This window comes from Triticum aestivum, chromosome 7D (genome assembly GCF_018294505.1).
Source record: "Triticum aestivum cultivar Chinese Spring chromosome 7D, IWGSC CS RefSeq v2.1, whole genome shotgun sequence".
NCBI classification, from domain to species: domain Eukaryota; kingdom Viridiplantae; phylum Streptophyta; class Magnoliopsida; order Poales; family Poaceae; genus Triticum; species Triticum aestivum.
Window position 1 is genome coordinate 197,371,293 of NC_057814.1, and position 11,205 is coordinate 197,382,497.

Here is an 11,205-nt window from a genome sequence, read left to right on the forward strand (position 1 = left end):
ACACATCGACCGCTATCCAGCATGCATCTAGTGTATTAAGTTAACAAGAACGGAGTAACACCTTAAGCAAGATGACATGATGTAGAGGGATAGATCCAATCAATATGAAGAAACCCCATCTTTTTATCCTTAATGGCAACAATACAAATATGTGTCATGTCCCCTTCTGTCATTGGGATTGAGCACCGCAAGATTGAACCCAGTACAAAGCACCTCTCCCATTGCAAGAAAAATCAATCTAGTTGGCCAAACCAAATCATTAGATCAGAGAGAAATACAAGCTATATAAATCATGCATAAAAGAGTTCAGAGAAGACTCAAATAATATTCATAGATAATCTGATCATAAACCCACAATTCATAGGATCTCAACAAACGCACCGCAAAAGAAGATTACATCGAATAGATCTCCAAGAACATTGAGGAGAACATTGTATTGAAGATCAAAGAGAGAGAAGAAGCCATCTAGCTACTAGCTATGGACCTGTAGGTCTGTGGTAAACTACTCACACATCATTGGAAGGGCAGCAAGGTTGATGTAGAAGCCCTTTGTGATCGAATCCCCCTCCGGCAGAGTACCGAAAAAGGTCCCCAGATGGGATCTCACGGAGATAGAAACTTGCGGTGGTGGAAAAGTATTTTTGGTGTGCCCCCTGAGCTTGTCGTCTCCTCGTGGCTCTTCTAGCCTCATCTCGAAGCTTCCAGGGTGTCTTGTGGTCCAAGAAAAATCGTCAAAAAGTTTCGTTCCATTTGGACTCCGTTTGGTATTGATTTTTTGTAATCTGAAAATATAAAAACAGCAAGGTAGCAAGTGATAAAATGGAGCACAAGAAGTATTGAAATGCTTGAAAACAAGGCCTAGGGATCATACTTTCACCAGTGCAATCTCTCAACAATGCTAGCATAATTGAATCATATAACAATACCTCAATGCACGACAAAGAATCACTCCAAAGTTTCTATCGAAGAACGTAGGACAAAAACGTGTGTCAACCCCTATGCATTGATTAACCTAATGTCCCACAGGAATCCGCAAGCTGAATACCAAAACATACATCAAGTAACTCAGTAGAATACCCCATTGTCACCATGGGTATCCACATGCAAGACATACATCAAGTGATCTCAAATCCAATATTCAATACAACATAACAAAACCTCAGAGAGCAAGACTCAATTCATCACAACAAGATAGAGAGGGAAGAACACCATATTATCCAACTATATTAACAAAGCTCATGATACATCAAGATCATGCCAAATCAAGAACACAAGAGAGAGAGAGAGATCAAACACATAGCTACTGGTACATACCCTCAGCCTCGGGGGTGAACTACTCACACATCACCATGGGAACAGAGGAGAAGTTGGTGGTGATGCTGATGGAGGAGACGTCCCCGGCGGTGTTCCGGGGGGAGGGGGGAGAGGGAGCTCTCCCCTAGATTGGGTCTCTATGTTGTCTTATGTTTCTCACTACTATTTTCTGGCCGAAAACCATTTCTTATATTCTTGGAGATCCGTAACTCCTATTGGGATAAAATTTTGAGGGGATTTTATCTGGAAATTATCTTTCTTGTGGCAAAAGAAGGGCTACAACCAACCTTTGAGGTGCCCACAAGGCAAGGGGGTGCATCCTGGGGGTAGGTCGCACCCTGTTGTCTTGTGGATCCCTCGGGCACATAGATTCCATAAAAAATCTCCGTATATTTTTATCGCATTTGGACTTCGTTTGGTATGGTATTTCTGCGAAACAAAAAACATGCAAAAACAACAACTGGAACTGGGCACTAGGTTAATAAGTTAATCCATAAAAAACATATAAAAGTGCACCAAAACCATACAAAATTATAATAAACATGGCATGAATACTTCATAAATTATAGATACGTTGGAGACATATCAAGCGTCATGTGCTTTTTATTTTTATTTTAGTGATGCACCATGCTGGCATGAGATAGTCCTTGGTTGATTTATAGAATGATCTTTGCACTTCCCTTATATCTTTTGAGTAAGACTTTGTAGAATGCTTCATGCGCCTCACTTATATCATTTGATGTTTGGATGCTCATTTCTCTACATTTGGAAATAAAACTGTTATTTGTATAATGCTCTTTTGCTTCACTTATATTTGCTAGATCTTGGATAAGTATTTTGCAGAAATAATTAAACTCTCTTGATTCACTTATATCTACTTAGAGAGTTAATAGGAGTTGGTCATTCACATAGTTAGTCATAAAATCCAGCATAAAACTTGTAGACCATTGAATGGTATATATGATTCCTTGCAATAGTTTTGCGGTATTAAGATTGTAATATGTGGGTGTACTAGTGGGTGATTGTAGTTTAGTAAAAGTATCAATGATGAAGTTTGCGATTCCCAAAGCATGCACGCATAGCTCTAGTTTTCCGATGAAGTTGGAGCATAATTTATTATTGATTGAAATCCATTGTCTTGTTTGGATTGGGGGCGCACAATGGTTAACTCCTGCAACCCCCCCTAGGGGCATGCGAGTAGTAATTTGCTTCGAGGGATTTGAAATTTTCACAATAAGTATATGAATGTGAGTTTGTGGACTTAAGCACTCCCACCTATCAATATTTTGCTAGCCTCTTCGACACCGTGCATTGCCCGTTCTCACCTCTAGACTCGGTGCAAACTTCGCCGATGCATCCAAATCCCGTGATATGATATGCTCTATCACATATAAGACTCATTATATCTGTCCTGAAGTTGTAAGTAAATACAAGTGTGATGATCATCATTATTGGAGCATGGTCCCAGTGAGGAAAAGAATGGTGCAGTTATGAGTCCTCGAAAAGGTGAGAATGAGGTCGACTGTTCTAAAAAAGAATCCAAAAAGAACCCATAAAAAGGGGAAAGAAAAAAAAAGAGAGAAAAACAGAGAAGGGGCATGCTTCTATCCTTTTACCATACTTGTGCTTCAAAGTAGCACCATGTACCTCATGTAGGGAGTTTTCATATACTTCATGATTATGCTAGTGGGATCTTTACATTATAGAACTTGGCTTGTATATTCTGATGACGAGCTTCCTCAAATGCTCCAGGTCTTCATGAGCAAGCAAGTTGGATGCACACCCACCTAGCTGCATTAGGAAAGCTTTCATACACTTACAGCTCTAGTGCATCCGTTGCATGGAAATCCCCACTCCTCACATTACGCTACTGCAGGATGCTGCTAACGCGACACTACGATCAGAGACCCTTCGACGAAACTGTGTGCGATGCAATAATTGTAAACGATGGTGTAAAAAACCATCAAAAAAGGTGTAAAACATTTGCGATGGAGGATGCATCAAACATGGTTCATATTGTAGTTGTGTGTGCGATGCAGGGCATACACTTCAGTACAATTAATTGTTTGCAATGAGGAGGAACAAAAGAAACGGGCAGTCAGATGAAGGTGTGTGCAATGTACAGCATATGGTTCACTCGGATGAACTGTTTGTGATTAGGCAACACAAAAGAAACGACCAGCCAGATCAAGGTGTGTGAGATATATGGCATGCGGTTCACTTGGATGAACTGTTTGTGTTGAGACAAGAGAATAGAAACGGTTCAACTTAACAAGATGTGTGTGATACGCGACAAACAGGTCTGTAATCAGAAATGTGTGCGAAGACCGATCATAACACAGAGGGTTGCTGCTAATAAGACGTGTGTGTTGTGCGATGGGATTACATACAGAACAACAACATATATATATGTATATATATATATATATATATATATATATATATATAAGGACATGGTTGCATAACCAAATTAAACATCCACTTACATAGGTGGCTACTACAACCATGGCATTTGCACACACCAAAGTAAACTATTACGTGCATAATTACATAGGTGGCTACTACACACATGATATTTCCACACACCAATAAAGTAAACTATATATTACATGCATGATTAACTAGCATAAACGACCATCTGATCATCATCTACTTCTTATGACGCTTGCTCTGCTTGTGGCTCGATCCGGGCTCGTCGATTTGGGTAACGAGGCACTTCCTCATGTCAACGATCCACCTGTGCATCTCGTAGCATGTGTACACGTTCTTGGCCCCGAACTTGAGGTGAGGTTCATCCAGTTGCCGCATCTAGGCCCTGTGCCGGGATACGGGACTTGTTCTCTGGGCATCCTGCTTCATCTTTACGTAGTAGGGGTCGATGATGGCCGAGGTGAGTTCAACCAGGGAGTCCTTCTTCGTGCTGCCCCAGACCCTGTAGTGGTCACGGATTTCGACAAGGCTCTTGCAGGCCAAGCCCGTAACACTGAGCGCTTTTACATCATCGGTGGTTTCCACCGTGGCGAACTTGTAGTCGGTGCTGTCGACAAACCTGTTGAAACGGTCGCAAGGCTCTGTGGCCATGCAGTAGTGGTAGATGAGGACATGATGGCGCACGCACAACTGGGCGACGGCAACCTTGTGATCTATGCCGGGACGACCAGCGGTGTACTGGAGGTCATGCCGACCACCTTGTACTTGTCTCGAGCAACCAACTGCTCAACGCTGTTGATGTAGTCGTCCATCATGGCCGGGTCGATGGTGTACACCACTGAGAGATCCGTCTCCCTCGCGTGGGTCTCCACTCTATGCTCGCCAAACTCCATTGGAGCGCCGCGAGACATCCCCTCTCTATGTGTCGACATGGGTGTGCTTGTTGTGTTGTGGGGCGCGATCGAAAGGTTGAAGAGACTAAGGTTATAATGGCTGCGGGAATTAAATGGGAAGACGAACGGCCAGGAATATCGGCAGACCCTGATGGCAGTTCTAATTTGCAGCGCGTAACTCCATCGTGTCGCACGTAACTGCATCGTGTGGCAATGCGTGCGGCGCAACCGCATGCATATGGGGCCCCGACGTGATCGTGCGCACGCCCAACCGCTGGTAGAGCGTGCGCGGAGAGACACGAGCAGAGCGCTCCGTGGTCGCCTCAACGGCGAGCAACCATATATATATATATATGCATATAGCAGTTGAACACGCAAGGAAAAGCTATCCACGCCAACGGACGCGAGCAGAACGCGCCGCGGCGCCTAAGGGCGAGCACTGCGCGCTGCGGCGCCTAACGGCGAGCAGAGCTTGCCGAGGGACGCGAGCAGAGGCCGGCACAGTGATACGTGGCAAATAAGACAAACTGTGCGAGCGATGTCGAAGACATCAAGCATGAATCAGATTAGAGTTGCGTGTGCAATATGTGGCATACAGTTGATCCATCCGAGCTGTTTGTGATGGAATAAGCCGTGTGTGTTGCGGGCAAACGCTTGCTGGTATATAACCTTAAATTTAACCAAAAAAGTGTTAATGCATGTTACAAAAATTGTATAACTGGAAACTATGTTCAAATACGAATCCAACGATATAATCTTTGGCGACATGCATTCGTATTTTATTAGTTAAATCCTACTTATAAACCAGGACGGGGTGTAGTCGGCAATTAAATCGCAAACGTTTTTTTGTATTAACCGTATGTGTACGTGTCCTTTCGTCCTCCTCTCGCACGTATTGTCACCCCGCTGTCGCAGACGGCTTACAGCGCAAGCTTGCGCAGCGTGCGAGGGCGTTCTTTTGGCCAAACGGTGGCTCAAAGTGGCGCCAATGAATCGTCGGTGAGCCTGTTCCCGCACAACCTCGCAGGTTCCCACGCAAGCTTCCCGCCCGACTCGGTGAAATCACTACTACAAAAACAGCTATAGCCAATATCTCTACTCCTAATGGACGAGTTGGTTGAATAGTCCCCCCACTTTCGTCTGGGTTTTTTTCGACTGGTTTTTTTTCAACCGGTTTTTTTATCATTCAGCCCGCACCCACGAGACGCTCCTCTCCTCCCTCTCCTATGCGCTCGATCCCCTCTCACGCCTAGGGTTCATAGAGGTTGCGCCGCCACCGCTTGGCTCGGCCTCCTCCTTCCCTTCCCTCCCCCACCTCCAGCCACACCCGTCCGACCACCTGCCGGATCCCGCGCCGCCACGCCTGCATCGCTCCGGTCTTCTCCCACAACTCACGCATCGCAACGGCGCTCGCGCCCGCGCGGTCTCCTCCATGACCTGTCTCCCTTGCGGCGGCGGCGACACACATGACGCATCCGACGGCGAGCTCCACAGGTCAACGCATCCTCTCTTCTCTCCCATGGAAGTCCCTCCCCTCTCACATCTCTCTCTCTGTCTGCGAGCGGTGGCGGCCGGCTGCGCGACAGGTCGATCTGGTCACGCCTTCCCACCATCGACCTCGCCGTCATTGAAGCACGCCACCACGCCGCCGCTCTTCTGTCTCTCCCTGCTCGCCTCCCGCGGCCAAGGAGCGCCCCAACCTCGCATGTCGCTCGTGTGGCTCCCATGGTGCCGCCCCGCATAGCTCCTTGCTGAGCGCTGCAGGTCTTGATGCCCGCCGATTTGATCTGCACAGCCACTCAATCCTCGGAACTCCCGATCGACGGCAACTCGACCGGGGGCTGGGGTGAGAAGACTTCGACAATGCAGACGAGGAAGATCACGTCGTGGACGATTGCCTCAGCTAGGGTCCTTTGTTGTCATGGCACCGTTGACCCTGTGCTGCGGGCCGGCGAGGTCGTTGAACTTGCCGAAGGCATCACCAAGCTTCTATCTCTAGGTTAGATTCAGGCACCTGTAATCTATGTGCATCATATTGCTCATCGTTAGTTCGGTTGTGCCATTTGTTTTGATTACTGTATGCCTGAACACCTAGCTTAATTAGAGCTCACAACCGTAGTAATCATCCATTTATGCTGCTTAAACAGTTTCTCATGTGCTCTCTAATTTAGTGCATACACATTTTGACTGAGTGGCAGAGATATAGAGAAATTGTTTGATTTTGGTGCAACATGACTCTGATGATTATTTTTTGTTACCTTTCCTATTTAGATCTGCACCAATCCTTGTCAGAAAATTGAGAAGTCATGGCATAGTCAAATCTGAACAAGCCGTGTGGAGCTTCGCCATGAGTCTGCACATGAATTTGGGAATGGATGGATGTCACTCCGAAGAAGTCAGAGAATATTTTCAATGCGCAGCAGGACAAGAGAAAAGAAGAGAAGCAAAGAGAGGTGGGTTATCGCTCCTACATTGCTTACATGAACATCTTGATTTTTTTAGAAAGAAGGCATAGACCCGACATTAAATTAATGTCACCCTGAAAAATAGAAAAGGCAAAAGAAACACGATACAAGGTACATGGTGCTGTAGGACCAGCTTACAAGACATGAAACAAACCATGCAATATAAAAATATAACAGAGTGGATTTTCTACTCCCAGATGCACCTACACCATCCATGAACAGTAAATTTAAAAGAAAATGAAAAATAGAATAAAAAAATATGAAATTTTGAGACATGAAATTAGATCAAAAGTTTTAGCAACTTGCAAATTTTTCACCACGAAATAACATTCATGGTGAAAAATGAGGCGTAAGTAGATTCACTCATTTTGCTTCGTAAGTAGTCCATATTGAAATCTATATAAAGACTTCTATTTAGGAACGGAGGGAGTACAAAAGAAACGCCTCTTGATCGTCGAAGTCCTCAGCCACGAAGCGAAACACCCATGAGGCGTAAGTAGATGATGAACACATAGCAAGCACTGCGCAGGAGTGAGATCACGTCAAGCAATATTGATTTGTTTGATTTGATGAATATTCTACCATTTGAAATAAATTTGAATGTTATTGTTTATTATTCTTATGGAGTGTTTGGCAATGTGAGCATGTAGTATAAGAGTACCTTATCCGTTCAGCGGGGTGCTCCAACTTTTGATGCTGGCGAAGCTTTTGCAATGATGGCTGCATCCTCCATCATTTGTTAGTCTCCGTTGGAGGTTTAATTAAACTGAAGTAAATATGCTAGATTCTTTTGTTAAATAAAAACATGACTGCCTATTTTGCTTGTCAGGACCAAGATCTCTAGCTATCAATGAAATTTTCAGAGTAGTTTTTGTTGCCTTTGTGTAACCCTGATAGCAGCTTCTTGGAAGGTTCAGATGTGTGGCAAAGGATTTCAATTTTCCTGTTTACACAAAGGAAACTCGAGGAAGGTTCAGATTTCTCATGCTTGGTTCTGTGCTCTCAGGGTTACATAGACAAAAATGCCTCCTATTTACACAAAGGCAACTCGAGGAAGGTCCAGATTTCTCATGACTGCTTCTTCGGCATTTCATGCCTGTGCCATCTTATTAGAAAATGTAGTTTGTTTTATAGCTGATGATGCTTGATGCTTTTATCGATTAGTAAATGCTCAGCTTTAGCTCATAAACTACATGGCAAAAGCTACTTCCGATGGGTCTGATGCAAATAATTTTCATCTTTAGACATTCCTTTAGTTGATTATTTAATCCTTTTATAAGAATCTATTTAGCTTTGTATTGTTGCAGTTTCATTATATATCCACTTACCAATGCATCTAAAGATTCAACAATGTAGAATCCAGCATCAGTCTTGGGACTAGAAATTGTTTCTTCATTCCTCCGTGTTGCACTGTAGGTGATAAGGGGTCGAGGTCGTATGTTCGTCGTGGCATCAATACAGTAATACACTTCACTTTCCTTTTCCTTTTCCCTTTTTCTGTTCTTGCATTTATTTCTTCTTCGCGGACCTCTCTGTCTACTGCTTTAATATGGTTCTGATTGGTGCCCTGCATCTTCCAAGATATATGGATTTTGGTCGAGGTAGTCATCACATAAGTAAAATGCTATCAACCTCTCAATTTCTGAATGGATTTGTTAAATTGCCTTTCTCTTGTTGGATCACATACCTGATTTGTTTGTTGTCCTTGAAGCAAATACCATGACATGAGCTTGAAGATTTCAAAGATACAGAAGGTTGACAGAAAGAGGATACACTGATTTCAGCTGCGGACATTGAGCTGAGTCTCTCCCTAATAGGTAACTCGCCTTTCAACATATTCATTGCAGAAGCAGAAACAATGGGATACATGACCTGCATACTTGCATTCTGACATGTTTTTGCCCATGCCGTAAAATTGGAATGATGTCCATGCTGTTAACCTCTACAACTTACCCACACTTCAGATAACCCAAGGTCTGGAACCCCAACAATTTTAGTACGTAGCAAATGTAACTTCTTCTCTAACAAAAATAATAATGAGAGGCATGTTACAGTTAGTTTTACCCTGAGAATTGATCATCATTCTGTAACCTTAAGACAAACATATAACTTGTGACATATTCATGCAGATGTGTGCTTTGCAAATCGACTGACCTTTTTTGTCTTCTGTGAATAGATGTTGAATGCTAATATAAATCTGCAATATGTCTCAGCAAAAATGTGGACTTCATAATTTGTCTTTCAATGGTGCATAGTTCAATTTTTTCTTCCTAATTTATACAGTATCAGCTCATATGCCGATTTATCTCATAAATAAGTATTCACTCTTACAACACCACCATGCATGTTTTCTACACTTCTGTAGCAGTCCATCTTTCAATTTTGATTTGCATAACCATGCATATATAGTGTATTGAAGCAGCAAATGGCATTTACCATGCTGCTAAAATAAGCATCAAAATTGAAGAGTGTATTGAACCAGTGGGAGAAGTTAATGTTCCACGGAATTGCTAATCCCGTCTCCAAGGTTTAATGTTTGTTATTGACCTAAGAGAAAATGGGTTCTGCATCTCTGATGTGATGTATTTCTAACAAACAGTGGCAAAATGCACGGGTAATTACTCTTATATAGTTTGATGCTTGAAAAGTTGTAGAGTCGGCGCCTCTCTTTGAAGTGTACATGATGTAATAAGAACAAAAAATAAAGAAGCATCTTGAGTACCATGCCCAAATACAGTGTTAATGCCCACAGCTCTATTTTGTTCCATTAGAAATACAATTATATTTTGTTACATTCAGGTAGTGTTATATCATGCACGTGTGTTACAGGTGTTTCTCTCTACTTTGTGCTCCAGATTTGTTTCCCTACAATATGGCGGATTAATGCATATTCTTCTGAAGTCATAGTACATTCATGGTCTGTATATATGTTTGTATGCTGCAAACCTGAGTCCGGTAGGCAGCGGCTGATTTCTTCATTTGCTATATTTATATTCTTCAAAGCAATTTAATTTCTTATCTTGCACCTGTGATGAACCTACAATCTAGAGCACAAGGAAACTATAGATAATTTGTTCTATTGCCTCTGTGAACTTAAGTTATGGCTTTTAATAAAAGTATTTAAACACCATGTCTTTTATATGGATGTCTACCTTTTCCAAAAGAATTGATATTCTATTTGGTGTAATTCAGGAACAACTGAGCTATCAAACATAATATAGGATGCAAAAATAGAAGTGTATGAGCATGTAGTGTATAATTCGGGAGATTAGGGGAATGTATTGACAAGTGACAATCGTATTTCCTTGCGTCCTCGATGCTGCTTCCTTAGCTCACATAGTAGTTCTTTTAATACATACCGTACTCAATTTGATTGGCAGGCTTCAGGTAATTTGTGTTTGTGCGGTAACATCAGCGGACCTGTACTGCTACGAATTACATCACGGACTATGTGTTACTTTATTAATTGTAGTTTCTTTGTTCAGTTGGTTCTTTGGAAAAAACCACTTCTTCTCCCGATGTATATGTTTTTTTTGTGAATTCCCGATGTATATGTTTAATACTAATCTTCCAAAGATTGTTGTAAGAAATAACTATATTTACTATCTTATCTCATCAGTGGGCTAATTCTATAAAAGAACTAATAAGGAGATTTCTTAGCAGTACTGTATATGTTTGGAGCAGTGAGATAATTTTATCCTATATGACTTTCTTTCTCTTGCCTTTCCTGATTTCGTTTTCCCCTCCATTTTTTCAGGTTTCAAAGTTTGGCCGCAGCTAGCTTGATTTGGAGACATTTCCTGTTAGGAGTTAAACTTTGGTTTGGAGGCATCGAGCTTTGGCTGTGACTAGCTTTGTTACTTGGTATACCTCTGTCAGCATTCAGGTAAACACTATCTACCACATTGTTTAATATGGGGTTTACTCTGGTGCCACGTGTACTATATTGCTAGATTTAACTTTAATCTATGAGTTGCTTCGTATCTATTTCGGCATAAATGTTTCATCATACTAGGATTTAATTGGTGATCTTACTTTTGTTGCCTTTTGGTGACTATGAAATATATTGCATTTTCATGGAAGCAGGAGCCGGGTAGTTGTTG

At 42.4% G+C, this 11,205-nt stretch overlaps 1 long non-coding RNA gene across 2 annotated transcripts; it reads left to right on the forward strand.

Moving 5' to 3' along the window:
• The first annotated feature begins 6,470 nt into the window (after positions 1 to 6,470).
• LOC123170224 (uncharacterized) lies at positions 6,471 to 10,948 on the forward strand. 2 transcript variants are annotated; one of them, XR_006485102.1, is made up of 5 exons: positions 6,471 to 6,636; positions 6,909 to 7,090; positions 8,519 to 8,919; positions 9,958 to 10,057; positions 10,860 to 10,948. It is a non-coding gene; the product is annotated as an uncharacterized lncRNA (long non-coding RNA). The 2 variants fall into 2 exon arrangements; XR_006485101.1 differs by lacking the exons at positions 6,471 to 6,636; positions 6,909 to 7,090 and having other exon boundaries at positions 7,885 to 8,919.
• Positions 10,949 to 11,205: the final 257 nt, after the last annotated feature.